Below are 26578 nucleotides of genomic sequence, written 5' to 3'. Positions count from 1 at the left end.
TACATGACCCCCAAATTCCCCTTTCAACCACATTCACACACATAATTAAGCACTATAACACTCACAATAATGTGCTAACATCATGAATATCCATTTAAAATCAACCTGTTAGAAATTTTGCACAAATTAAGCTTCAGCTGTTCATTCTCTGCCCCCTATCTTCTGGTAACCTATCTTCTAGATTCTAACTCTATGAGTTTGTGTATTATAATTAGTTTGTATTAATGAGATCATGCATTTGACCTTTAGTGACTGGCTTATTTCATTCAGCATAATGTCCTCAAGGTTCATCCATATTATTGCATTCACCAGCACTTCGTTCCTTCTTACTGACAAATGATATTCTGTCATATGTATATAGCACATTTTGTTTATCCATTCATCAGTTGATGGACACTTGGGTTTCTTCCATCTTTTGGCAGTTGCAAATAATGCCACAATAGACACTGGTGTACAAATATCCATTTTGGCATCCCTGCTTTCAGTTCTTCTGGGTATATACCTAGTAGCAGGATTGCCAGATCATCTCTATTTAGCCTCCTGAGGAATCACCAAACTGTATTCCACAGTGGTTGCACCATTTTACAATCCTACCAGCAATGAATGAGTGTTGTTTCTCCACACTTTCCAACACTGCAGTTTTCTGTTTTCTTTATAGTGGCCATTCTAGTAGGTGTGAAGTGATCTCACTGTGGTTTTAATTTACATTTCTCTACTACTCGTGAAATTTAGCATCTTTTTTTAATTTTGTTTTATGTTGAGAATCTTTTTATATATTTTTTAGCCATTTGTATTTCCTCTTTGGAAAAATACCTATTCAAGTCTTTTGCCCATTTTTGCCCATTTTTAAATTGGGTTGTTTTTTTATTGACGAATTGTAGGATTTCTTTATATTTTTTTATATATTATTGGATATGTGATTTCAAATATTTTCTTCTATTGATAGACTGTCTTTTCACTTTCTTGACAAAGGCCTTTGAAGCACTGAAGTTTTTAATTTTGAGGCATCCCATTTGTCTATTTTTTCTTTCATTGCTTGTGCTTTGAGTGTAAAGCCTAAGAAACCATTGGCTACGAAAAGATCTGGATGATGCTTCCTTACATTTTCTTCTAGGAGTTTTGTGGTCCTGGCACTTATATTTAGGTCTTTGATCCATTTTGGAGTTAATTTTTGTATAAGGTGTGAGATAAGAGTCTTCTTTCATTCTTTTGGATAGGGATATCCAGTTCTCCCAGAACCATTTGTTGAAAAGAGTATTCTGTTCCAGTTAAGTGGCCTTGGTAGTCTATCAATTATCAATTGGCCGTAGATGTGAGCTTCTATTTCTGAACTCTCAATTCAATTCCATTGGTCAATATAGTTTTCTTTATGCTAGTGCCGTGCTGTTTTGACTACTGTAGCTTTGTAATATGCTTTAAAGTCAGAAAGTGTGAGTCCTCCAACTTTTCTCTTCCTTTTCAAGATATTTTTGGCTATTTGGGGTGCCTTACCCTTTCAAATAAATTTGATAATTGACTTTTCCATTTCTTCAAAGTAGGCTGTTTGAATTTTGGTTGGGAATGTATTGAATCTATAAATCAATTCAGGTAGAATTGACATCTTAATGATAGTTAGTCTTCCAATCTGTGGACATGAAATTCTTCCATTTATTTAAATCTTTTTTTATTTGTTTTAGCAATGTTTTGTAGTTTCCTGTGTATAGATCCTTTATATTCTTGCTAAATTTATTCTTACATATTTGATTCTTTTAGTTGCTATTGCAAATGGATTTTTTCCCCCTGGATTTCCTCTTCAGATGGCTCAATACTAATGTATAGAAACACTACTGATTTTTGCATGCTGAACTTGTTTCCTGCCAGTTTGCTGAGTTTATTTGTAGTAGCTTTGTTGTAGATTTTTTGGACTTCCTATACATAGGATCATGTCATCTGCAAATAGTGGAAGTTTTACTTCTTTCTTTCCAACTTTGATGTCCTTTATTTCTTTTTCTTGCCTAACTGCTCTAGCTAGAACTTTTAGCACAATGCTGAATAACATTGCTGATAGTGAGCTTTGTTGTGTTCCTGATTGTCAAGGGAAAGCTTTCAGGTCACTCTTGAGTATGACATTAGCTGTGGTTTTTCATATATGTCCTTTATCATGTTGAAGAATCTTCCTTCTAGTTCTATCTTTCAAAGTGTATTTATCAAGAAAGTATGCTGGATTTTGTCAAACGCCTTTTTTGCACCAATCAAGATGATCATCTGGTTTTTCCCCTTCAATTTGTAAATGTGGTGTATTACATTAATTGATTTTCTTGTACCTAGCATACCTGGGCTAAAACCCACTTGATCATTGGGTATAATTCTTTTAATGTATTGCAGGATTCAATTTGCAAATATTTTGTTGAGGATTTTTGCATTTATATTCATTAGAGAAATCGGTCTGTAGCTTTCTTTTCTTGAAGTATCTTTATCTGGCTTTGGTATTAGGATGATGCTGGCTTCATAGAATGAGTTAGGTAGTGTTCCCTCTACTTCAGTTTTTTGGAAGAGTTTGAGCAGTGTTGGCAATACATCTTCTTGGAATGATGAGTAGAGTTCAGCTATAAAACCATCTGGTCCTGGCTTTCCTGGCTTACAGTTGTTCAAAGTATCCTCTAATGATCCTTTTTATTTCTGTGGTCTCAGTAGTCATTTACCCCCTCTAATTTCTGACTTTATTTGCACCTTCTCTCTTTTCTTCTTTGCCAGTCTAGCCTAGGGTATTTTTCTTTATTTCACTGATCTTCTCAAAGAACAACTTTTGTTAATTCTATTGTTTTTTTAATTTTCAATTTCACTTATTTTGCTCTAATTTTTCTTATTTTCTTTCCTCCTGCTTGTTTTGTGATTAGTTTGCCATTCTTTCTCTAGTTCCTCCAGGTGTGCAGTTAGGTCTCTGATTTTAGCTATTTCTTCTTTTTTAATGTAGTATTTAGGGCTCTAAGTTTCCCTTTAATCCTATATAGACTATTGTAATGCCTGGATATAACCTAGAGTATATTAAGTAGATAATAAAAAGTATTGGCAAAGTCCCCTGAGGGATGTGAGAAAGAATATGGAAATATTAAACTTAAAAAAAAATTCCCTCTCAGCACTGCATTGTTGCATTACATAAGTTTTGATATGTTGTGTTCTTGTTTTTATTTGTCTTGATATATTTACTGAATTCTCTTGCAATTGTTTCTTTGACCTACTAATTGTTTAAGTGTGTGTTGTTTAACCTCCATATAGATATTTGTGAATTTTCCACTTCTCCACCTGGTATTGATTTCCAGTTTATTTCCATTAGGATCATAGAAAGTAACTTGTATAATTTCAATCGTTTAAAATTTATTCAGACCTTTCGTGACCCAACAAATAGTCTATCTGGTTCCATGAGCACTTGAGAAGAATGTATGCTTTGCTGTTTGGGGGTGCAATGTTCAGTATATGTCTGTTAGATCTGTTTTGTTTATCATATTATTCAAGTTCTTTGTTTCCTTATTGATCGTCTGTCTAGATGTTTGATCTTTTGACAGAGAGTGATGTACTGATAGCTCCAGCTATTATTGTAGAGATGTCTATTTCTTCCTTCAGTTTTGCGAGGGTTTGTCTCATATATCTGGGACATCCTGGTTACGTGTATAAATATTTATAATCATTATTTCTTTTTGCTGGGTTGCCCATTTTATTAATATAATATCCTTCTTTGTCTCATAACAGTTTTGCATTTAAAGTCTACTTTGTCCAATATTAGTATAGCTACTCCAGTTCTTTTTTGTTTACTGTTTGTGCAGAATATCTTTTTCTGACCTTTCACTTTCAAATTATTTGTGTCCTTGAATGTAAGTTGAGTCTCTTGTAAACAGCATATAGGCAGATCATATTTTTTTGTTCATTCTGCTTGATTTTTTGGGGGAGGGGAGTTTATGTTTTTTGATTGGGGAGTTTAACCCACTAACAGTGCTATGAATTTATAGGCAGTACTTACTTCAACCATTTGATCCTTTAATAAAAAATGTCAGTGAGTAAAAAAGTATTTGCAAAGTCCCCTTGGGGGAATGGTGAGAAAGGGAGAAAATTCAACTTTCCCAAGTGGAGAGTTCTTGATATTCTCACAAGCAGTGGGGACAACCAAAGCAATAGGCTGAGTCCCCAATCTTGGGGTTTGTTAATATGAAATAACCCCACAAAGGATAGGCCAAGCCCACTGAAAATTAGGCCTAAGAGTGTTTGCTTTGGCGGCACATATACCAAAATTGGAACGATACAGAGAAGATTAGCATGGCCCCTGCGCAAGGATGACACGCAAATTCGTGAAGCGTTCCATATTTTTACTATTATAAAAAAAAAAAAATTAGGCCTAAGAGACACCCCTAAGAGAACCTCCTTTGTTGCTCAGATATGGCCTCTCTCTCCAGCCAACACAATAAGCAAACTCACCACCCTTCCCCTGTCTACGTGGAACATGACTCCCAGGGGTATGGACCTTCCTGGCAACTTGGGACAGAAATCCTAGAATGAGCTGGGACTCAGCATCAAGGGATTGAGAAAATTTTCTTGACCAAAAGGGGGAAGAGCAAAATGAGACAAAATAAAGTGTCAATGGCTGAGAGATTCCAAACAGAGTCGAGAGGTTATCCTGGAGGTTATTCTTACACATTAAATAGATATCACCTTGTGTCAAGATGTAATGGAGAGGCTGGAGGGAACTGCCTGAAAATGTAGAGCTGTGTTTCAGTAGTCATGTTTCTTGAAGATGATTGTATAATGACATAGCTTTCACAATGTGACTGTGTGATTGTGAAAACCCTATGTCCTAGGCTCCTTTTATCTACCTTATCAAAAGACAAGTAAAACATACAGCATAAGAATAAATAATAAGGGGAAAAATGTTAAAATAGATTTGGTAGATTGAAATGCTAGTGATCAATGAAAGGGAGGGGTAAGGGGTATGGTATGTATGAATTTTTTTCTGTTGTTTTTTTATTTCTTTTTCTGAATTGATGCAAATGTTCTAAGAAATGATCATGATGATGAATATGCAACAATGTGATCATATTGTGAATTACTGATTATATATGTAGAATGGAATGATCATATGTTAAGAATGTTTGTGTTTGTTGTTATATATATATTTTTTAAATTTAAAAATTAATAAAAAAGAATTGCGAGCATAGGTCATGCTCTCAATTTTAATTAAAAAAAATAAATTAAAAAGTCATATCTTATGTTTATCTTTCTTTTTTACCCTTTCAGTTATGCTTACTGATAATCTTCATTTCTACACTCTCTTCCAAACCTCTCTCTCCTGTCTTTTCCTTTCAGCCTGAAGAACTTCCTTTAGTATTTTTTGTAGGGCAGGTCTCTTGTGGACAAACACTCAGTTTCTGTCTATTTGTGAATATTTTAAACTCTCCTTCATTTCTGAAGGACAGTTTTGCCAGATACAGAATTCTTGACTGGTAGCTTTTACCTTTCAATATCTTAAATATATCATATCACTGCATTCTTGCCTCCAGGTTTCTGATGAGAAACTGGCACCTAATCTTATTGCAGTTCCCCAGTATGTGCCAAATCACTTCTCTCCTGGTGCTTTCAGGATTCTCTCTTTATCTTTGGCATTTGCAATTATGATTAGTATATGTCTCAGAGCAGGTCTATTAGCCTTTATTCTGTTTGGAATATATTGTGCTTCTTAGACATGTATACTTACATCTTACATGAGAATTGGGAAATGTGGGGCCATTATTTCCTCCAACATTCTTTCTGCCCCTTTCCTCTTCTCTTCTCTTTCTGGGACATCCATGATGCATATATTTGTGCACTTGGTGCTGTCATTAATTCCTTGAGATTCTACCCAATTTTTTCTATTCTTTTCTCTCTCTGTTTTTCTGTCTGTGAGATTTCAATTGCCCAATCTTTCAGAAGAGTTCACTGACTCTGACTCTTATGCTTGTTCAAATCAGCTGTTGTAAGTCTCTAATTTTTTTTTGTTGTTGTTTGTTTGTTTTTGCATTGGTAGGTACTGGGACTCGATCCCAGGTCTCCAGCATGGCAGGTGAGAATTCTGCCACTGAGCCACTGTCACACCACCCTCTAGTGTATTTTTAATATCTTTTATTGTGCCTTTCATTCCAAATTATTCTTTATGCTCACCCAGTATCTTCATAATATCCTTTGTCTCTTTAGCAACATTTTCTTTCAGCTCCTTGAGTTAACTTAGAAGATGTGTTTGAACATCTTTGATTAGTTATTCCAAATTCTGCATCTTCTCTGAAGTTGTTTTCCTTTTCCTAACTTTTTTATTGTATAGTATAATGTATATACAAAGCAAAGAAATAAAAAAGCAATAGTTTTCAAAGCCCTCTTCAACAAGTAGTTACAGGACAGATCCCAGAGTCTATCATGGGCTACCATATGACCCTCTAAGATTATTCTTTCTAGCTACTCCAGAATATAGAAGGCTAGAAGGCTTAAATATTTTTTTTATCATCACAATTGGGCTTTTTCTTCTTTTTTTTGTGAAAAATAACATGTATACAAAAAAGCAATAAATTTCAAAGTACAGCACCACAATTAGTTGTAGAAGATATTTCAGAATTTGGCACGGGTTACAATTCCACAATTTTAGGTTTTTACTTCTAGCTGCTCTAAGATACTGGAGACTAAAAGAGATATCAATTTAATGATTCAGGATTCATATTCATTTGTTAAATCCTATCTTCTCTGTATAACTCCACCATCACCTTTGATCTTTCCATCCTTCTGTTTAGTGGTGCTTGGGCTATGGTCATTCTAACTTTTTCATGTTGGAAGGGTCTGTCATTAATATAGGGTAGGGAGATGGAACTATTTGATGTTCTGGAGAAGCTGCGCCATCTAGGCCTCAGGACTTATCTGGACCAGGGACTCTTCTGGAGGTTGTAGTTTTCTGGAAAGTTACTCTAGTGTATGGAACCCTTGTAGAATCTTATATTTTTCCCCAGGTGTTCTTAGGATTAGTTGGAATGATCCTGGGTTGGGATTTGGCAGGTTATGATAGGTAGCAAGGTCTAACTGAACCTTGCATAAGAGCTATCTCCAGAGTAGCTTCTTGACTCTATGTGAACTCTCTCAGCCACTGACACTTTATTAGTTACACTTCTTTTCCCCCTTTTTGTCAGGATGGAATTGTTGATCCCATGGTGCCAGGGCCAGACTCATCCCTGGGAGTCATCTCCCACATTGCCAGGGAGACTTTCACCCCTGAATGTCGTGTCTCATGTATCCTCCGAAGTTTTAATTGTTCCTTTGGGTCATATCTTCCTGTTTCTTAGGACAGCTTATTATTTTTTGCTGATTTTTAGGCATCTGATTATCTTAATGAGTTTATTCTAAAGGTCAGTTTTTCTCTTTTGCCTAGGGTTTTATTGTTCATTGGTTTTGTGTTAACGCTCTTCTTTGGCATTTGGTTCAACTTATTCTAGACCTTGGGAATTGCCTGTGTTCATCTGGTCAGTTTCATTCAGCTCTTCTTCATCTGATTCTTGCCCTTTGTACTTTGTGTGTAATTGTTTCACCCCCAGGAGAAAGCATCCTTTCTTCTGTTCCTTCTATAGGAATCTTGATCTATTTTGCTTGTTTTTGTCTTGCCTCTATAGTGTTTTTTGTTTATTTGTTTGTTTACTCTCTTTTGTTGCCTCTAGTTGCTTTTGCCTGGAGGGAAAATTACTGAAAGAGAGTACCATAGCGAGGACTTTCCAAAGTTGGTATTTCCCAGGTACAACAGGGCCAGGAACCCATAAATGAGGTACAGACCAGTTCCAAAGAGGCTTAGAGAGAGGGTCAGAAAAGATGCTATAAAGCCTTTAAGATGGCTATCTGAAGTTGTGCTTTCATGACCTGCCCAGCAAGTGACACCAAGCTGTTCTCAAAAATGCTGAGGAGATACTGCATTCTTAAATCTCCACCACTTTTGCCCCTGTTGGGGGTGGGGTTGTTACAATGGCCATGGCAGCCTCTGTCCTAGGCAGACTAAAACAGCAGTTCAGAGCTGGGACCTAGTGATCTAAATTTGCCACTCAAAAGCCATGATCAGAACTTAGCTGGGAACCCTTCCCACCCCTTTTCATGAAGAGGAGGGCTTCCACATCTGTCTCCATCTGCAGCAGCCTGCCAGGGACCATATCCAAGGTGGTTCACCTCAACAGTGGGGTAAGGGCACCAGCAGCCACTGCAGAACAGGGTACATGCAGGTTTTTTTTAACCACAGTTTTTCAGTCTCTTCATCACACTCTTCTCTAGATGCTGTACCGTGCTCCCCTGGCCTCCAGAGCCCCAGAACGGTTGTTTTGGATAGTTTTGCCTATGTACTAGCTGTTTTTTGGAGGAGAGGTCAGTCTTGGAGCTCCCTGCCCCACCATCATCCCATGAATTCTTTCTCTCTCTCTTTTTAAACAACTTAGTTGACAACATTTAAAAATATGGAGAATTTACATGAGATTCTAAAAAACTAGTTTCTCTTGAAAAATCAGAAGATTTTGCAAAACTGGTTCCAGTATCTACACCCCTATATTACAACAACTCCAAAGAGCTGTAGTAACAATTGCTACTTTTTAACAGGAGATTCATCTGCTCTAACAGGCTAAGTCCCCACCACACTCTATTGTCTTAACTCATGGGTTGACTCAAGTGGTACCTGCTTGGCCCATGCTGGCATTTGTATTTGCAATCCCACTCTAGTTTTAAGTAAGTTAAGAGAAGACTCAGGAATTTGGGGAATAATCCCACTTAAAATCCTTTTTTGAAGTAGATTGAATTTAAACTTTTAAAATAAGTGCCTTGGCTAAAGTTACTTTGACTAACTTTAGTTGGTTTGACTCACTGTTGGAACTGGTGAGAAAACCAAGCAACTACGGCAAGTTGTATAACCCTTTAAGTCTTGGTTTCCTTTACCTGTAAAATGAGAATAGTAACAGTACTTAAGACATTACAGTTTTGGTGTGTATTCAATGCATGTAAGTGCCTCAGCTCAGTGCTATAGACAAAGTAAGCTCTCAATTATAAGTTAGCCAGTATTATCAATATCTTTATTCTATGATACCATATTGGCTCCTTTAAAAAAAACAGACTTCTAGGAAAATGCAGCAACGTGAATTGTGGCCCAGAAACATATTGCCAAGAAAGACAGCCTATATCTGGAATCAAACAGATGCTACTAAGTGTTCACACTGCTGGGATCATAATCAACATCTCTACTGACTTGCTCAGCTAACTTTATTTTGCCTCTACCAATAATGAAGATGGTTTGGTCCCTTCCCTGCCCACTTCCAACCCCATCCCCATTTACTACAAGTCTGAATTAGTCTTAAGTAGAAATTACTGAGCCACAAAGGAATTTTAGCCACATGGGAATTTCTAGCTCCAGACTTTTTGCAGAATTTTGGGCTTAGAGGTGGAGAAAATTGAAGCTAGATGGCCTACGTACCGAAGGGTCAAGGCACAAAGCAGGAGAACCTCTGATTCACAGCTGTTGTGGGGGGCAGAGAGCAAATACCGGGGCTTGAGGTCAGAGCCTCCTATAAGGGTCAGAAAGTAAGGAGGCCCAGGGAAGGAGCATCCCTGGGAGTGTCTGGGTGTGAGTGTTGGGCACCAACTTACAAAGCGTGGGTGTGGAACAGTGGCAGGGAGTCAGCAAAACACAACACGGAGAGGACCACAGCAAAACCAGTGATTTAGGATGGATTCCAGAGACAGGGACAAAGCCGGGATTTTAAATGCTCTTAGCAGGTTGTTTGTGTGTTGGAGTTAGTTTGTTTAAAGGGTTTGAGTCTGAACTGACAAGTGGCTTATGGGCTGAAAGCAGAAGGACGATAAAAGATTTTAATGCAGTGTTATATTGTTTTATGGCCCAGCCCATGCTTTCGATTCAAGAGTCCTTGTGTGATTAGAAACAAACAAGCCTGATGTTTCTCAAATTTAAAAACCCATTTGGGAGTTTGGCTTGATTCACTACAGAAGTCTGGGAGCTAAAACACAGATACTGTTTTACTAAACTTTTGGGATGTATCCATAACTTAGCATCTAAGGTATTTACACTCCAATGTCTTCCTTTGCCATCAAATGCAAATTCATCTACTTCTTTCCTAGACACAGATGCAAACTTTTAAAGCACTCACAACTCAAAATGACACAGAATCATTCTCAATATACAGTGGGAACAAAAATTATTAATGGGAATATCTCCCTCCCCTCAGCTGCTAAAGGAATCTGCCCTTGGCTGACTCCATTTCTCTTCCTTCTTTACCCTTTTATGAGAGTTCAGTATTTGACAGCCCAGTAGTGAGGCATTTATAATATAGATTGGGAAAGTAAGTAAGAAGAGACAAGCTGGAGAGGCTGGTAGATAGGGAAAGAGGGAAAGAGGAAAAGAAGAAGACATGCTGCACTGCCTGGATTTGAGAGAGAGGGCACAGGTGAACGGGAAGAATCAGGGGCTTGAGAGAAGGATCACAGTGGACAGCTATTGTTCTGGCCTCCCCAAAGTTGATTCCCCTTTATTATGTTCATAACAGCCTAATTTCCCCTCCAATAACATGGGTGATTTAGATAGGACTGCCTTCATTCCTCACTTTCGTCCTCAGGAATTGAGCCAAATTCAGATGATGAGTTTAGGAATGAGTATGTGAAAAATGCAAAGTGACAAACTTAGCCTAATGAAAGTCAGCCCTGAGACTTTTGCTAGAACATTGGAAAAGGAGGATGGCTTTTCCTAACATTTTCCTAAGGAGATGGCTAAGCTGCTAAGATTTCAGCCTCAGGTTTCTGGTGGGCACATGTGGAAAAAGCCTTCCAGAGAATGAAGCTAGCAGAGAGGAAAGCAAGGCTGAAATGGAGTCCACACCAGGAGAATGACTCCTGAACCATCAGTTTTGTGAGAAAATATATTATTATTTTTTATTTTAAAAAAGCTACCTTGAATGGGGATTCTGTCATGTGCAACCAAAAGAATACCAACTTAGAATCTAATAATAACAGCTTCAGGAAACACAAAAGAGAGAACTTCACTGATGTTCTTCAAGAGGTAAAAGTAAAGACTGAAATTCCTTTTGATTATTTTTGGAAGCAGCCTCTGTTTCTGTGCATGTGAAATTTTATTAAGTTGGGCCAAATATAGTCCCAGAGTTTAACTGAGTCCTTCACAAATGGGACCCAGAGAGAAAATTGAGAAACATTGTTGGAAGAGATGCAGGCATTCCTCTAGTTGTGTTCTCTATTTAATGTTTAAATCTCTTCAACATCTTGAAAAACTACTCACTCTGATTCTACCTGCACACTTGCAGGGATCAGGAACTCACTCCCTTTGAGGCAGCCTGATCCATCTTTAGTAAGTTTCATGTTGGAATGTTCTTCTCCATACTGAGCTAAACTTTGATTTCTGTATGTGACCGCTGGTCCTAGCTCAGCCTTCTGTAGTCAAACACATGTCTATTTCTTTCTCCAAATAACAGGCCTCAAGTATTCTAGGTTGAGATTGTGTCCCACTTGAGACTTCTCTTCATTTGTGTACCTATTCCATTCACCATCCTGGTGCATCTTAAAGTCTGGTGTCTGCAACCACAGAGACATTTGTTATCTCCTCTGGTGGTCACTAAAACATACTTAGTACCTTCTTCTACGTGATAACAAGGCTGTGGGGTGGATTGTAACCCAGTATTAGGGAGAGGGGTTTTGCCCTATGAGGATCCTCCAAAACTGATACTTTTTCATTCATATTTTGAAGAATAAATGGACATGGTGATGGCTAAGACTATAATGAAAAGGTGTTAGAGGAATAAGCAAAATCATGAGACAGAGAGAGAAGGTTGTCAAAAGGTAGCTTTTAAAAATTATCCTGGCTCTTTTCCCAACAAAGATGCAGGATGGTCCTCCCAGGGCCAGGGCCACCTGTGCTAGCTAGGTGGCCCTCACCTCCGAATGGTTAGAAGCAAAGGCAGGAGCGATTGCCTTCAGGGAACCCAAATCCCTCAGCCTCAACTTCCCTACTATCCAAAGATAAAATTCTAAAAGAGTTGAAAGCAAATTAATCACCCCTGAGGGGAGATGTGGGAAGTAGGAAGAATCTCGCTGCTGTCTTATTTTTTTCTCCAAGAATAAAAATATTACCCCTGAATTGCAGGCTCAGAGCTCATGCTGATCTCATAATTAACCAAAAGCAAGGCATTCTGACAAATGTGCCAATTTCTGGCAATGCTATTGACTCCAGTTACACTCACACATCCAAGTGGCTGGCAACTTTGGTCTGCAGCCCACCGAGGAAAAGCTAGGCTGCCTTTGTTCTATTTAGCCAGTGTCATTAACCTCTGTTTTGATAGAAAGTTACATTTTTGAGCTATTTAAAAAGGAGCCCTTGTAGCATGGACTATGCATTTGAAGAGATAGTTCTGGACTCTACCCTGGAACCCCTATCTTTAGATTGGGGCCAACTTGGGGTGTTTTCATGTAGGGTGACTCATGGAAAGTGTTTTAATGACAACATATGCAAATATGTGTGTACAATGACTCACTCATGTTGACCACACAGAAAGCCAGCCTGTTACATCTTCATAAGGATTCCCATTAGCCAAACATTAAGGAGACAATGGGTTAAGCAGTGATCAACCTAAGGAGTTTACTTGTCCCTAATTCCTTTCTGTTCTCATATAAGAATTAGGGAAATGATCATATTTTCTCCAATCAGTGAATGTTTAGAGAAACAATTCTTAGAAGTGAAAGTTCAGCATTTTCATTAGGATGGGGATTTAGGGAGACGTACTGAAATATGATCCATGTGCCATATGGCCAGTGGTGAAGGAGCAGCTGTCTATGCCAGCTTACTATATGGATGAGTCAAGAAAGGATGGACTGAGAGTAACTGGCAATAGGGAAACGTACAGAGCTTCTCTGGGTGGGCCGTCTATGTGGCCGTCCATGGCCCATGAGACTGGGACATGACAGAGCTCCTTATTTTCTTCACCTGTGTCATCCTCAGTAGGATTAAGCCCTCTGGAAAGGGTCTTTTCATAGAATTTGGGTTTGAAGATAATCTGTTTGAAATGATAAATACAAGTGTTCAAGGCTAATGTAACTTGGGGACCCAATAGGAAGTGACAGCACGAAACAGGACTAACCAGCTTGACTCCAAAGGGAGAGGGAATTTTGAGTACCAGTGAGTGCAACCAGAGAGGAAAAGTGGCACATTCTGGGCTTGGGAAACATTTATGATAGGCTAAGAGCAGATGGTCCCACCCTGCTTGCCTTTTCCATCCTTGTGGGACATGAGGGCAGAATGACATGACGAGATGTTAGGATAAAGGTAGGTAGGGAGGGTCTGCTGGAAGAAGGGCACTTGATAGTTTGCCAAACGGGAGTCCTTTTTGCTCCACTCTCAATCTATTCTTCACTCCCAAAGTATCTCCTCTTTTTCCCTTTACTTTCTTTTTTTACTCCTCTATTTTTAAATGCTAACGTTATAAGGAAGACTTTTACAATGTGGGCTTACTTAATAGATGTTGTTTCTGACTCAGAAACCTTATAGGGATAATAAATGGTGACAAATACCCTCTCCCCATTATATATAAAATGGGTTAGATTGGAGTTTTCAGATTCAATATAGGTAAAGCACTAAAGGAAATGAAAACAGACTAACTCATCTTAAAGAGACTGCATATACCTTGGTTATCATTAATAATATTAATATACACTAAATTAAAATCCTTCACATTTACAATGATAAGCAAATATTACAGAACCTTAGCTTTGTTAGGGAACAAGCATACTTGACTTTTGCAGGCTGGCATTGTAAAATGCTTTTGTCTCTTGGGAATGTAATCTAGGATACTTATACAGTAAGTGAAGCAGTCATCACCCTTCCTTTGTAGAATAGAACCCATTAGGTCCAAGTAATTAGCCTCCTCCACATAGTCACATGTTTCCCTAAGTCAATCATAGAAAGTTCATCCTTCTAGTCATTGATTTAGGAAAGTCACCAGCAAATGAAATATGACGAAAAGCTTGGTGAGGGACATTTGGGAAGTGTTCATTTGCTCTTTAAAAGAGACACAAATGAAGAAACTTTTCTCTCTTCTAACACTGAATAGTATCACATCTGCAAGTGGCAGTGATTCCTGAACAATGGCAGCCATTTTGTAACCATGAGGATGGCTGATGAAAGACAGAGATGACTCCTCAAGATGACAGAACAGAAACAAGCAAACAAGCTGGGCCCTTGAAGAAGTCACCCTGTTGCTGAGTTAAACAACTCCAGAACAACCCACCTTAGGACTTCTTGTAATGGGCAATAATAATCACTTCCCTTTGTTTACACCAATTGAGAGATGATTTTCTGTTCTTGTAGCAAAAAGACTTCAAATAACTATAAAATTATTTGTGCTCTTTGACCTAATAATTCACGTTGGAGAAGATATGCCCAAGTAATATCTAAAAGATTAAAAAAATGTATTCCAAGGTGAAAAATGAAGGGATCTGTGTACCTGAAAATCTCATTATGAAAAAAAAAGAGCAGTACATAAGAGGATGTACATAATCTTAAGAATGTAAAGATCCATACAGCTTCAACCAATGATCATAAGAAAATGTAAATTCATAGCAAGAGCTTACTGTTGAATGCCGATTAGGTTCTGTTTCTAGAAATTATTACTCAAGTTGAAATAGTTTATACTTTATGAGAAAGGAGACTTCGGCAGGCCCCAAATATGAACTTTTACACAAAATAAATGCCAGAGAAATGTCTATTAAGGAGGAGTGGCATGTGCTTTAGGAAATGCTTCTAGAACTAGTCATTCCATGTCAACGACTTTATTTCCTCCTTGATGTAATTACCCATTGTAATACTCAAAATGTAGGAAAGAACTTTTCAAAAAAGGTCAAACACACAAAGATCTCAAAGAAGAGAAAGGGTAGAATTATAAGGAAATTGGGAAAGCAGAAAAAAGGGAAAATAGTGCAAGAGAATGCCAGCATTTCTTACATATTGAAATTCCAAAAATATGTTATAAGCCCAGACTGAGGCTTGCTTTAATTGGCACAAACAAAAGGGAAATACAAAAATCTAAGTCAGAGAGGCCAGGCATCTAGAAGATTTTCTCCATCTGCCTGAATAACAGAGAAGATGTTGAAAAGGGAAAAATCAGACATAAACAAAATCAAATTCACATCAGACAGAAAGGCTCTAGAGATATTTTTGTAGTTGGTGGTTATAGCTCTGTATTTTTGGAATTCCTCTTTAAAGGGTCACCAATAAAAGTGAATTCAATTAGTCATAGTATTAGCAATTAGTATTTAGCAATTAGTATTTGCTAAATTAAGGCATATCAGAAAATGAAGGCCAAGAAAACTACTGTAATATGGGGAAGTTTGCTATGAATTGAACCAAAATAATTCAAGAAAACATATTTAATTACATTTCATCAAATGCAGTTTTCCTTCTAGGCTTTCATACAGCTTTATGCCATTCAATTTCCCAAACGTTGATCCAAGGAACACATAACACTAAGGTTTTCTTAAACATTAGCTTTCTTTTTGTTTTGAACCACAGCCTAAGGTTAATTATTTTCAGATCTGGATTTTGGTGGGGGGTCAAATTTCTTTTGAATTTGATGAAAACCAGTTTAATGAGGTGAAAGAGATGTCCAATTAACTGAATGGTATACAGCTGGAATAAAAGATAACTCAGAGCGTTTTAAAAGACAATTAAGCCTATTTCACATGGGAAAAAAAAGTGCCTAAACACATTTTACCTTATTACAGATAGCAGGACTTTTATATAGATATGCCCTGCTTTCTAAAAAGTGAATTTTAAAAATTTAAGCATTATAAAGCAAAAATTCTTTTAATTCTAAAAGGAGCCACCTGTATCTTCAATTTTCTATGGAAATTAATATTTGATATGCAATAATTACACACACAAAGAGATTTTCAGGAATATATTCATTACTTAAAGATCCGTTTAAGACTTCATTGTACTCATTTATTTTAGCCTTCCCAATAGGATCAAGACTGAAAAGAAGGATAAAGTCATATGCATATTTGGTGACTTTTTAGTCTCCTGTAAGAACTATTTGTTCCAAAATAATTCCTGTGATCAGGCTGTGTGAGTCAATCAATGTCCAATTTTTTTTCACTTGCAACCCAAAGACTGATACATGGAACGAATTACTACTTGATATAATTAGGGCCCTGCAGAGTCTTAGGGACCCACCATGGGCTCCTGTGTTCCTCCTCCTTCAAGTGATGGCTCAGGACAGCGGTGGTGGGACATGGGGCCGCCCACCTTTGCAAAAGCACTAGTATGTGGGGCGAATCACCAAGGCCCATATGAATAGAAGACAATGTTAACAGCCTAGACAACCAAGAAACTAAATGCAAATATCAGAGGAGGAAAAAGGTCATCCTGCACAAGAGGGAGAGAGTTCATTAGTGGATGATTCTGATCTGTGCAACAAGAAGAAAGAAGCATTTTCTTTCAATAACCTCCTGCAGTTGCCTTTCCCAGCACAGCTGCTGGGTAGCTGATGGCTGGGGGTAAGCAGCTGTACTGAGTCAGTCACACAGCACAGGACTCAGGAGACAACCCTCAGGGGTGAGTGGAAGGCATCCGCTTTATTGAGGAAGTGCACAGGCTTATATAGGCTGGGAGCATGCAGGGACACGTGTAAGGCTGGGATTGGTCACCATTGTTGCTAGGGTGGAGGGCAGATTTCTGGGATTGGTCACCATTGTTGCTAGGGCGGAGGGCAGATTTCTGGGATTGGTCACCATTGTTGCTAGGGTGGAGGGCAGATTTAAGGTCAGCCATTTTGTATTGCCTTGCTTCAGCCATGGCAGGCATGTTTTCGATACTTTATGAGTTCTCCATCAATTCCTCCTTTTTTGTTTTTTAGCTTTCCAGGTAACTGTGCCTGTCTTAGGTTGCCCCCTCCGGAGGTCTTACCCGTCTTTGGCTACCAGCTAAGCCACCAGAAGCGAGGGGCAGCAGTGCCTGTCTTAGGTTGCCTCCCCAACTCCTCCTACAAACCCCTCTGGTCCCGCCACCCCGCACTCTGTGTCCCCCCAATATAAACGTGGATTCCATTGGAAAAAGGACTGCAGGGCTATCTCTGATGCTCAAGGTCACCCCTTGCCACCTTTAAACTAATCTCGGGGCACCTCTCAGCCCTGCCTCCAAGAGAGAAGTGCTCCCCCATAGTTCTCTGGGCTATTCCCATCACACAAAGCAAGGTCTTTCTGACACTAACAGTTCAGGGCAAGGCCATTACTGGTCAACTTGACACAGGGGCCAACATTTCTGTCCTTCGGCCCCAAGATCTCGACCCCTCATGGAAACTTAAGTCAGGACCCTTAGTGCAGGGTGTTGGAGGCCTCAAACCTGCCCAACGGCTTGCGAGCCCCCTAACCTGGGGTGGACCCCAATGGAACCACAGGCATGTTTCGCCCACTGGTTCTTCCCAGCCTAACTCACCCACTCTGGGGCCGGGATGTCTTCCCAAAGCTTAACGCTGTTCTTACATCCCACCCTGCAGTCCAAGAATCACCAAAGGGGGTGGCTATTATGGAGGTCATGACCAAACTCAGGGAAGGACTTGCGATCCGTAAGCAGGAGCAGGATGCCTTCCACTCACCCCTGAGGGTTGTCTCCTGAGTCATGTGCTGTGTGCTGTGTGTCTGTGTGACTGACTCAGTACAGCCACTTACCCCCAGCCATCAGCTACCCAACAACAGCACAGGAGAGGGGTACTGCACTGTTGTTGAGGGAATACAATGCAGTGGTTCTCAAAGTGTGGTCCCAGGACTAGGAGCATCAGCATCTCCTGGGAACTCTTTAGAAATGAAAAGTCTTGGGCTTCACTCTAGACCTACAGAATCAGAGTATCTTGGGGTGGGGCCTGTGTTTTAACAAGACTTCCAGGTGATTCTGATGCACGATCAAGTTTGAGAACCACTGGTACAGTGTTTTGGCAAAGACTGTGGCTCTGGAGCCAGAGCTCGTGGGCTTGGCATGGCTGACAATACAATGGTGTCCACTGGTCTTGCACGTTGCAGCATCCTCTGGGTTTATGTTTTGACTCGGCCACTCAGTATCTGTGTAATCCTGGGCAAGTTATTTAACCTTCTTGTGCCTTGGACTCTTGATCTGTAAAATATGACTAGTACCCATTTCACACGTTGATTTGAAGATTTCATGAAATAATACATGAAAAGTGCTTTGTTCAGTCCCTGGCACAAAGGGTAAGCATTTAATAACTGTTAGTTACTTGTATTATTGTGCTGATGCTCTGATTCCACTGCACGGCGTCTCTGGAGGGACCAGCTCTTCTAAAATATCCACACTGCAGCCCGTATTTATTCACTTTGCGTAGCAAACTTCTACTCGTCCTTCAAGACCCTGATCAAGATCATTCTCTTTGTGAGGGCTTTCCAGAGCTGAGTCATCATTCCTTCCTCTGGGCATCCTCCATCAAAGCCTTTACACTGTCACTGGACTGTAAGTTACTGAGCATGAGTGTCTCAGGCAGGTGAATCACCTTGGTAAGGCAGTATAGCATGGAGGTTAACAGTTAAGGCTCAAAATGCTTGGAATGAACTCTGGCTTGGCCTCTTTCTAGCGGTTTGCTTTTGGGAAAACTCCTGCTTCTTTATATGCCTCAGTTTCTCATCTGTAAAATGGGATGGATAGTTGTACAACCCTTATTGAATTGTTGGGGGGGATCAAATGAGCTAAGTTTTATCATAGCAAGTGCTCAATAATTGTCAGCTCTGTCTCCTAGAGTCTGGCATTCTGTAAGTGTAGGTTGGGTGAGAGATTGAGGAGTGAATGGATGTCAGGGCAGAACCAGGACGAGGATTAGATAGTGGCAACTTGTCTTGGGCACAATATTTAAGGAGGTGCCAAAAAAGTCAGTTCCAATAAAGCTTAGAATGGTTCCAATAAAATCTGGCTTCTATCTTTATTTACAAAAGCAGGTGGATGGCTTATGGGCCACAGTTTGCCAATTTTTTTTTTTAAATATCACATTGAAACAGCATTCATCTTAATGATTAAGGCATGGAACACAATTGCTCTATCTGCTTTCCTTCTTCCCTGGCCTACTCTGAAAACACAGACTCTGTGGTGCCCCAGAAATGTGAAGCTTTTCCCAGCTTTACCACCTGACTCAGAGTTGGCAAAATGTGCAATGGAGCTTCCAGAACACACTGTTGTATGGTTCCCTGGCTATGGTCTGGACCTGAGTCAGTGTGATTGTCTCTCCAAGTAAGAGTTCCTTTCCAAACTGTATGCTATGTACAATATATGTAAATATATTAAACTACACAATTTTATTTTAGTTTTTTGAGGGGGGCTTTGTGGTATTTTCCAAGATTTACAAGACTGTATATAGTCCAGTGGCCATAACCAGCTGAAGGAGTAACTTCTTTCAAAACTATTTCCTTAGCATTGTTATGGAATCCAGAAGATTCTGCTGTGAGGCCTATGTGCTTGCATTTCAGAAGCTACCCCTCATCCCAGGAGAGACATTCTGTGGCTTTGCATGGCTTCTCCTTTTTTTTTTTTTTTTGAGATGGAATTTATTTTCTCAATGGTCTGAGAAGTCCAGTTCTAGAATAAGCTTCAGGAACTTCAGAACCTGAAACAATAGGGGCACGACTCTCTCCATTCACTTCTGCTTCTCTCTGTGAATTGGCTGCCTTCTCTCCTTTGGCAGGTGGTCTTCTTCCATGCAAGGGGGCAGGGGAGAGAAGGGGACAAAGGGAGGGAGCAGCAACAGACAACATGAGGTTAACAGGAGAGAGAAAGACTCTTTCTTCTTATGTCCATATATGCAATCCTAGAGAATTTTTCTGGTTGGCCCAGCTTTGGTAATGTCTCGCTCTTGAAAAACTACTGTGGCTTGAAGGAAAAGGTACTATAATTGTATGCTTGTCTTCTGCCAGGGCTTCAGCACACATGCCATCTTCCTTTGGAATTGGTTGTGCTTGTAGAGACAGGCCTGGTGCTATGCCCCATGTGCTGGTGTGGAGGCAGCTGTGACAAGCAGTTTCTCTTATCATGCTGGTACATTTGAAAACCAGGCAGGGGGATTTCTTTCCTTCTTCTTTTTATGAACTATGTCTTTAAAATGGAAAGCATTCAGGGAAGTGAGAGTGGTGAGTTTTGGCAAGCTAAGCAATGTGTGTTCCTGGGCTGATTCAAAATCAGATCAAATCTGGGTTTCCCTTTTTCTCTGAGGCTGATGCTGAAGTCTCTGGGGCTTTGTGCTTTGTGGCGGGCATGTCTCTGAGAGTGTAAGAAGTAAGGGCCAAGTCCCAGGAGAGGGTCTGATAAGGCTGTGGGGTCAGACACGATAGCAGGAAGCAGGTGGAAGGATTCTGTCATACACCCATTGCCTGTTAGAACAGGCGGGGATGTGTCTATCTGCCCTGAACTTCTGAGTGCCCCTTTTGAGAGTAGAATCTGAAACTGTCCTTGGCACTCTTGCTGCCAGCCAGGGCCTCAACAAGAGCCATGGGCCACAATCCTTTAGCTCTCTGCCTCTGTGCTGTCCTCAGGGAATCGACCAATTCTTGCACCACCATGGACATTTGCTGTGCCTTGTCTCTCTTCTGGAAGCACGTACCACTCACATCATAAGGGCATGCTTTTCCCTTTCTCTTCCATTGGGCTCCAAACTCCAAGAGGGGAGGAATGGTGTCTCTTGTGCATCACCACATCTCTAGGGCTTAGCACACTCGTAGACACACAGAAGATGCTCAATAAATGTCTATTAAATGACAACATCTATGTGACAATGAATTAGTCCTTGAGACGCTGCTGCCCAGACCAAGGCTGTTATACACCACTGCTGCTGAGATGGCCATGCACAATGGAGACACCAAGTCAGAAAGTCTGGCTATGAACAGGCTAAGTCCTGAGCAAGTAAGGCAGACCAAGCCTCTGTTTTCCACTTTGGAAAATGGGGATAATAATACTTACCTCAAGGGTTATTCTGATGCCTAGAATTAGGAAGCATTTATCACAACATGTGATGTATTACTGTTACTAATTATATTTCGCTCTCCCCATGAGAGGAGTATGCATCCCCACTCACTGTCACTGACTTGCACCTCTCCATTGACACTGGGCTTGGCCACATTATTTGCCTTGGTCAGCAGAATATAAGTTTCATGTGCCACATCCAAAAATAAACTTTAACAGCCACTGCATGGATCTGCTATTTTTCTTTTCCCTCTCTCTTGGGAACAGTGTTTCCCAGATAGGAGCTGTTCCTTCAGGTTGGATCCTAGAATAGGACACCCAGGGCAGAGCTGCAGCCGACCCACATCCAAGACATAATGTGAACAAGAAAAGAATCTTTGTTGGGGTTGTTGGTTAAGCAGCATAACCTAGAGAGAAAGCTGACTGCTACACAATCCCATTCAATCATGAAAATAAACTCAAAGTGGTATTCTGTGGCATAAAAGGGAAGTAGATTTCTTTTTAATGGGCTGCAAAGCTGACCCACCAGTTAGGGTAGAGCAGTACCTGCAGCCTAGAAATCTCATCTGAGTTTCTTTCTTAAATTATTGATTCTGATGAATGGTAGCTTATACGTATGGAGTCTGTTTGCTTATATTTATTGAGTTTTTATTGAAGAACAGTGTGCTAGGCCCTGATTTAATCCTTACAATTGTGCTATGAGATGCAGCCATATAGCAAGGGCATGTGATGTCCTAGGGCCTGGTGACATTTGGGAGCCTTCCGGCTTCACAGCACCCTGCTGGAGCAGCGGCTCTCAGAGTACCCCGGGGGCTGGCAGAGGGATCGCACCTGCCCCTTCTGCTCCCCGCTCAGCATGACCCTCGCCGGGGAGGTGAGAACCTTGCCCACATTATAAGAAACCGGGGCCGTGCGCAGTGGAGACCATGCTGGCAGTCCTCTAGCCAGCCAGCGGCAGAGCCGGGTGTGGAAGCCAGAGGTGGAAGCCACTAAGCCTCATGCCCGGCTGTCTCTCACATTCATCCCCAGACCACACTCCCTTCTGCTCCCAGTTCCAGGCTGAGTAAAGGCCACCCTAAGCTGACCTGGTCCTTCGGACTGGGGCAACTGTTCCTCCAACCCCAGCAGGTCGCCCAGGAAATATCCAAGACTAAAGGGACAGTAAGAGAAAGGCAGCAGGGGGGAGGCCGGCACGGCCTTTCATTTCACCTTCTGATCTTCGCCGACACCAGCTGCCCGCAGTGAGGCCTGCTGGCCTCTGCTTGCAGTGGGGGCCCGACGCCTTAACCGTCCCGATCCAGGCCCTGCATGAAGCACCGATGCCATTCCGTTATTCAAGATGGGGCCCCTTGTCTTTAAGGAGTCCAACCTCAGTAGAGGGACAGACATGCAAACAGTGATCTACATTACAAGGCCTATATTGTAGAGGGGCACACGGAGTGGAGTGAATCATCAGGTAACCAGAGACAATTCTAGCTGAGTATCAGCGACAGCTTCAGGGAGGAGTGGCCTTGATGCCTGGCTTTGTAGGATGAGTAACATTTCGGCAGGCAGGTGCTGAGACCATCTGCACTGAAGGACAGCACGCTCGGGCAGGGCGCACCATCCCTGCTGGGCGAAGCACAGATTGCAGTGCCTGGTATACCTAGAAACATAGGGTAGAACCAGATTTTGGAAGGCCTAAATCCCAAGCTAAGAAGTTCTGGTTTTACTTCCTGTGAAAATATATCTTGAGCCTGTGAAAATATATCTTGAGCCGAGTCTTAAACACCCTGCACAAGAAGGGCCCAGAGCCAAGAGGTAATTCAAGTGTGTGTGATTTTCCTGAATGTATGGGGTTTAGGTGGACAAAAATTCTGAATGGCCTGAGGCTTGGAAAACATACTATGGACACTAAGTAGAGTATCAGAATAGAAACTGACCTCTCTTCTCTGTAAAAGGATGGTTAAGAATGGACTAAACATGAAAGTCTGAAGTTCAGCATGGGTAAGGAGATTTATTCATTCACTGAACAGGTATTTATTAGGCAACTACTATGTACTAGGGATGGTTCTAGGCAATTGGGAAATGTCTGGGGATAAAAATCCCTGTCTTCCTAGAGCTTTTGTCCTAAGGAAACATAATAATAGCAGGTACTTCCTATGTGCCAGCGACTATTCTATATGTTTATATATTTATTCACTCACCCAGACTTCAGAACATCCTATGAGAGAGCCGCTATTATCTTAATTACATGGTTGGGTAAACTGAGGCTCAGAACTGTTAGCTTGCCTGGGTCATGGAAGCAAGTGGCAGAGCTGGAGTGACCGCTATGCATACAGCCTGCCCCGGTGGTGGGTTCTGGGCTCCCACACTGTGCTATCACTCCACTGGGAGCAGCTGTAAGAAAGGGCTGAGTTTCTGGGTCACAGTCCCCTAGGGAACAGCTGTGTTTCAGGTTTCTCCTTTAAACTACTGAAGGCTCTACACTTCACCAAACTCTACATGTTCGGAGGGGAGGAGACTCTGCCCTCCCTCCCGTGTGCCATAAGCCAGGGCTCCTCCATGTGGGGTTGCAAACTGCAGCCCTGCCCAGGTGGTTACACACCCATCACAAGGTGAATACAGAAATGGAGAGAAAATGTTTAAAACTTCAAGAGCAATTCGTTGAATATAATTTTAAAAATTGGTACCTCGTTCTGTCTTTTCTTTGTTTTCATCTCATTTTTCTAGTAATTCATGCTTATTGTATTTTCTAAAGGTGGTCAGGGATGAATTGGAAGTTTAAAAAGCAAAATAAAATCCTGATCCCTCGCCACAGGTAGTTAGAGAAGCATTGTTCTCAGGGGAATTCAAGTTCCCCGGGCTGGGCAGATTGCAGCCCTGAACACATAGAGACCAGGAAACACCTGCATGGGCACTTCCTATATTTCACCTTTTCCCCATTTCCCACAGGTGCGCGGATCTTGCCCTCTCCCATCTCAGAGTAGGGAGCAACAGTGTGTGGTAGAAGCTGCTTTTGGTTGGTGGCTCTTCAGGTCTTTTGCAAAAGCCTAAACTCCGTAAGGAAACTGAGCTAGTCCTCCCGGGGTGGGGGTGGGGGGCTTTCCTTCAGGTGGAGTAGAGGACAGAGGTCAGCTGGGCTGTACCGGGTGGTAAGGGTGGGGGTGGGGGTCTCTGCCGTGGAGGAGATGCTGAGGTTTGGGATTCCCAGGTCTACCAAGTCTCCTGTGCCCCAAGCCTGGCTTAGAAGCCAGCCTGACTTCAGCCCTGAAGGGGCTGAGAGGGCCAGGACAATGGGCATCCTGGGCAGACTAATGAGGACCAAGACGAGTATGGCACCTCTGCCCAGCCCTGGGTTGGAGGGAGCCCGAAGAATGACTGAGATTGATTTTCCTGCCAGTCCAGCAGCTCCCTGGCTCGGAGTCCGATTTGGTTCAATTTACAGAAAATAAAGTAGCATCTTTTATACAGCGAGTTTGTGGACCAAGATCCATATCTGCTACCCTTTGTGAATAATATTTAGAAGTTGTAAGGAAGGAAAATGGTGCTGGAAGGTTAGAGCAGAGGGGAAAGACATTTCAGGCTCACAGTTCCAGGGGTGAGAAAGTGTAGGGGTGTGGGGGAAGTCACAAGCTGTGGTCTCAGGCCCAGGCTGCCAGTGGAGGAGCCGCCAAGCCTTTGCAAATGCTGTTCCTTCTACCTGAAATACTCTCCTTTAAAAAAAAAATTGTAATGGCATATATATATATAACACATTTCCTCTTTTAACCATTTTTAAGTTATATTTCAATGGTATTAATTATATTCACCATGTAGTACAGCAATCACCACCATCCATTACCCAAACTTTTTCATGACCCCAAACAGAAACTGTGGACCCAGTAAGCAATAACGCTCCATTCCCTCCCCAACTTCTGGCCCCCGGTAACCTTTACTCCACTTTCTGTCTCTATTACTTTGCTTATTTTAGATATTATATGTTAGTGAAATCATACATTATTTGTTGTTTGTGTCTGGCTTTTTTCACTTAGCATCATGTTTCCAAGGTTCAGCCCTGCTGTCACATATAGTATCAGAATTTCATTCCTTTTCATAGCTGAATACTGTGGGGATAGATCACATTTTGTTCATCTGTTCATCTACTGATGGACACGTACGTTGTTTCCACCTTCTGGCTATTGTGGAATAATTGACGTACAACTTATCTGCTTAGAGTCCCTGCTTTTAATTCTTTGGGGTATGTGCCTAGGAGTGGAACTGCTGGGTTGAAAGGTAATTTTACATTTCCGGAATACTTTTGACATGGCCTCTTTTCTCATCTTTTAAATATCAGCTGAAATGTGCCATCTTCAGAGAGGCTGCCCTCTCTGAAGTGAGAGTATTGTGTTATAAGTGTGTGTGCTGGATGCGTGAATGTGTCTTTGGTTGTTGCATGGGTTGTATGTGTGTTGTGTGTACCTGTGTATTGGGTTGTGTGTAGTGAATGAGGTGTGTTATCTATGATAATTGTCTGCTTTTTGCTGTGTGTTGTGTGCTATGCGTGTGTTCTGTGTGGTGTATATCTGTATGTGTGTGGTGTTATGTGTGCAGTGTGAGGTGTGTCGTTTGTGGGGTGTTGTGTGTGCATGTGTGCAGAGGGTGCAGGGGAGAATTGGATTAGAGGGCCTTGTGGTGTGCAATCCTGCAGTTCAGTTGCTTTCCTTCACTGTTTCCTCCTTGCTCCTAATTCCCCACACATCCTTCTGCCTGTGTCAAGCTCTGCAATTTCCTGGCAGAACAGGAATTGAGGCTGCAGTCACTCCCTGGACACGTGGAGTCATATTGTGTCGTTGGGGGAAATCCTGAGATTCTTCAACTGGAGACAGAAGACCTGGCATAGATTTCACTAACTACTGGGTGTTCTGAAAGTGAAACCCAGTTGCCCAAGAAGCCTTGAAAATTACATCTGGACTCCTTGGGGTCTCCCTCTCCAATTCCTTTTCACTGACTTCACATGAGTTCCCCAGAAATTCGCTAGCGAGGAGTGGGCTGGACATTGACGGTAGATGCTGAGGGCTTGGCATAGAAATAGAGCCTCTTTTCCGAAACTCACAATTCCCACACCTCCACCAAGGGAGTGATGATCAAACTGTCAGACTGGCCCAAAGACAGCTATTCTTGGGAGAGTTCTAACTGCTTCTTGTTGTGGAGCTGGTTAGAAATCCCCAAGGAACAACCTTCCCCTGAGAGATTCAGCTACCTCTGCTCTCACTTTAGACTGTAAACAGGAAGCGGAAAGAGATGCTCACAAGTTAAATATTCTAATCAAAATAACCCCGTTGGATTCTCATTTTCTCCTGAAATTCCAGTTTCAGTTTCCATTCAGTGGAGAGGGAGGTTGCCCAACAGATCCAGGCTGCTCACCCCCTAAGGGTCCTGAGAGGGCTGGAAGCTGCCTGCAGGATAACAGGATAAACCCAAGGGCCATGGTGGCTGCTGAGCAAACACAGGAGTCTCTCTCCCTGGGAGAAGTCCAAAGAAGCCAATCTTGGGGACGTTTCCAGAAACCCAGTGTTCTTTCTTTTTCAGCACCAAGAGTCT

The 26578-nt window shown here is 41.4% G+C and overlaps 1 protein-coding gene and 1 non-coding gene across 4 annotated transcripts in view; one reads left to right on the top strand and one right to left on the bottom strand.

Annotated features, from left to right (window-relative positions):
- Positions 1–26578, bottom strand: part of PALM2AKAP2 (PALM2 and AKAP2 fusion) — a 544302-nt gene that overhangs the window by 154235 nt on the left and 363489 nt on the right. Inside the window, exon 7 of one of the 3 annotated variants that reach the window (XM_077141591.1) lies at positions 17709–26578. This exon is cut by the window's right edge and continues 19583 nt beyond it. The exons of the other annotated variants lie outside the window; for them this stretch is intronic. The gene's annotated coding sequence lies outside the window, so the exon portion shown is untranslated. Of the gene's footprint in view, positions 1–17708 lie in introns of those variants that run through there. 3 annotated transcript variants of the gene reach the window in all.
- LOC143675146 (U6 spliceosomal RNA) lies at positions 4233–4339 on the top strand. The gene has a single exon (XR_013171390.1). It is a non-coding gene; the product is annotated as a U6 spliceosomal RNA (small nuclear RNA).

The sequence above is a fragment of the Tamandua tetradactyla genome, chromosome 2 (genome assembly GCF_023851605.1).
Source record: "Tamandua tetradactyla isolate mTamTet1 chromosome 2, mTamTet1.pri, whole genome shotgun sequence".
Taxonomy (NCBI): Eukaryota; Metazoa; Chordata; class Mammalia; order Pilosa; family Myrmecophagidae; genus Tamandua; species Tamandua tetradactyla.
Note: the sequence above shows the minus strand (reverse complement) of the source record. Positions and strands in the feature narration are given on the sequence as shown.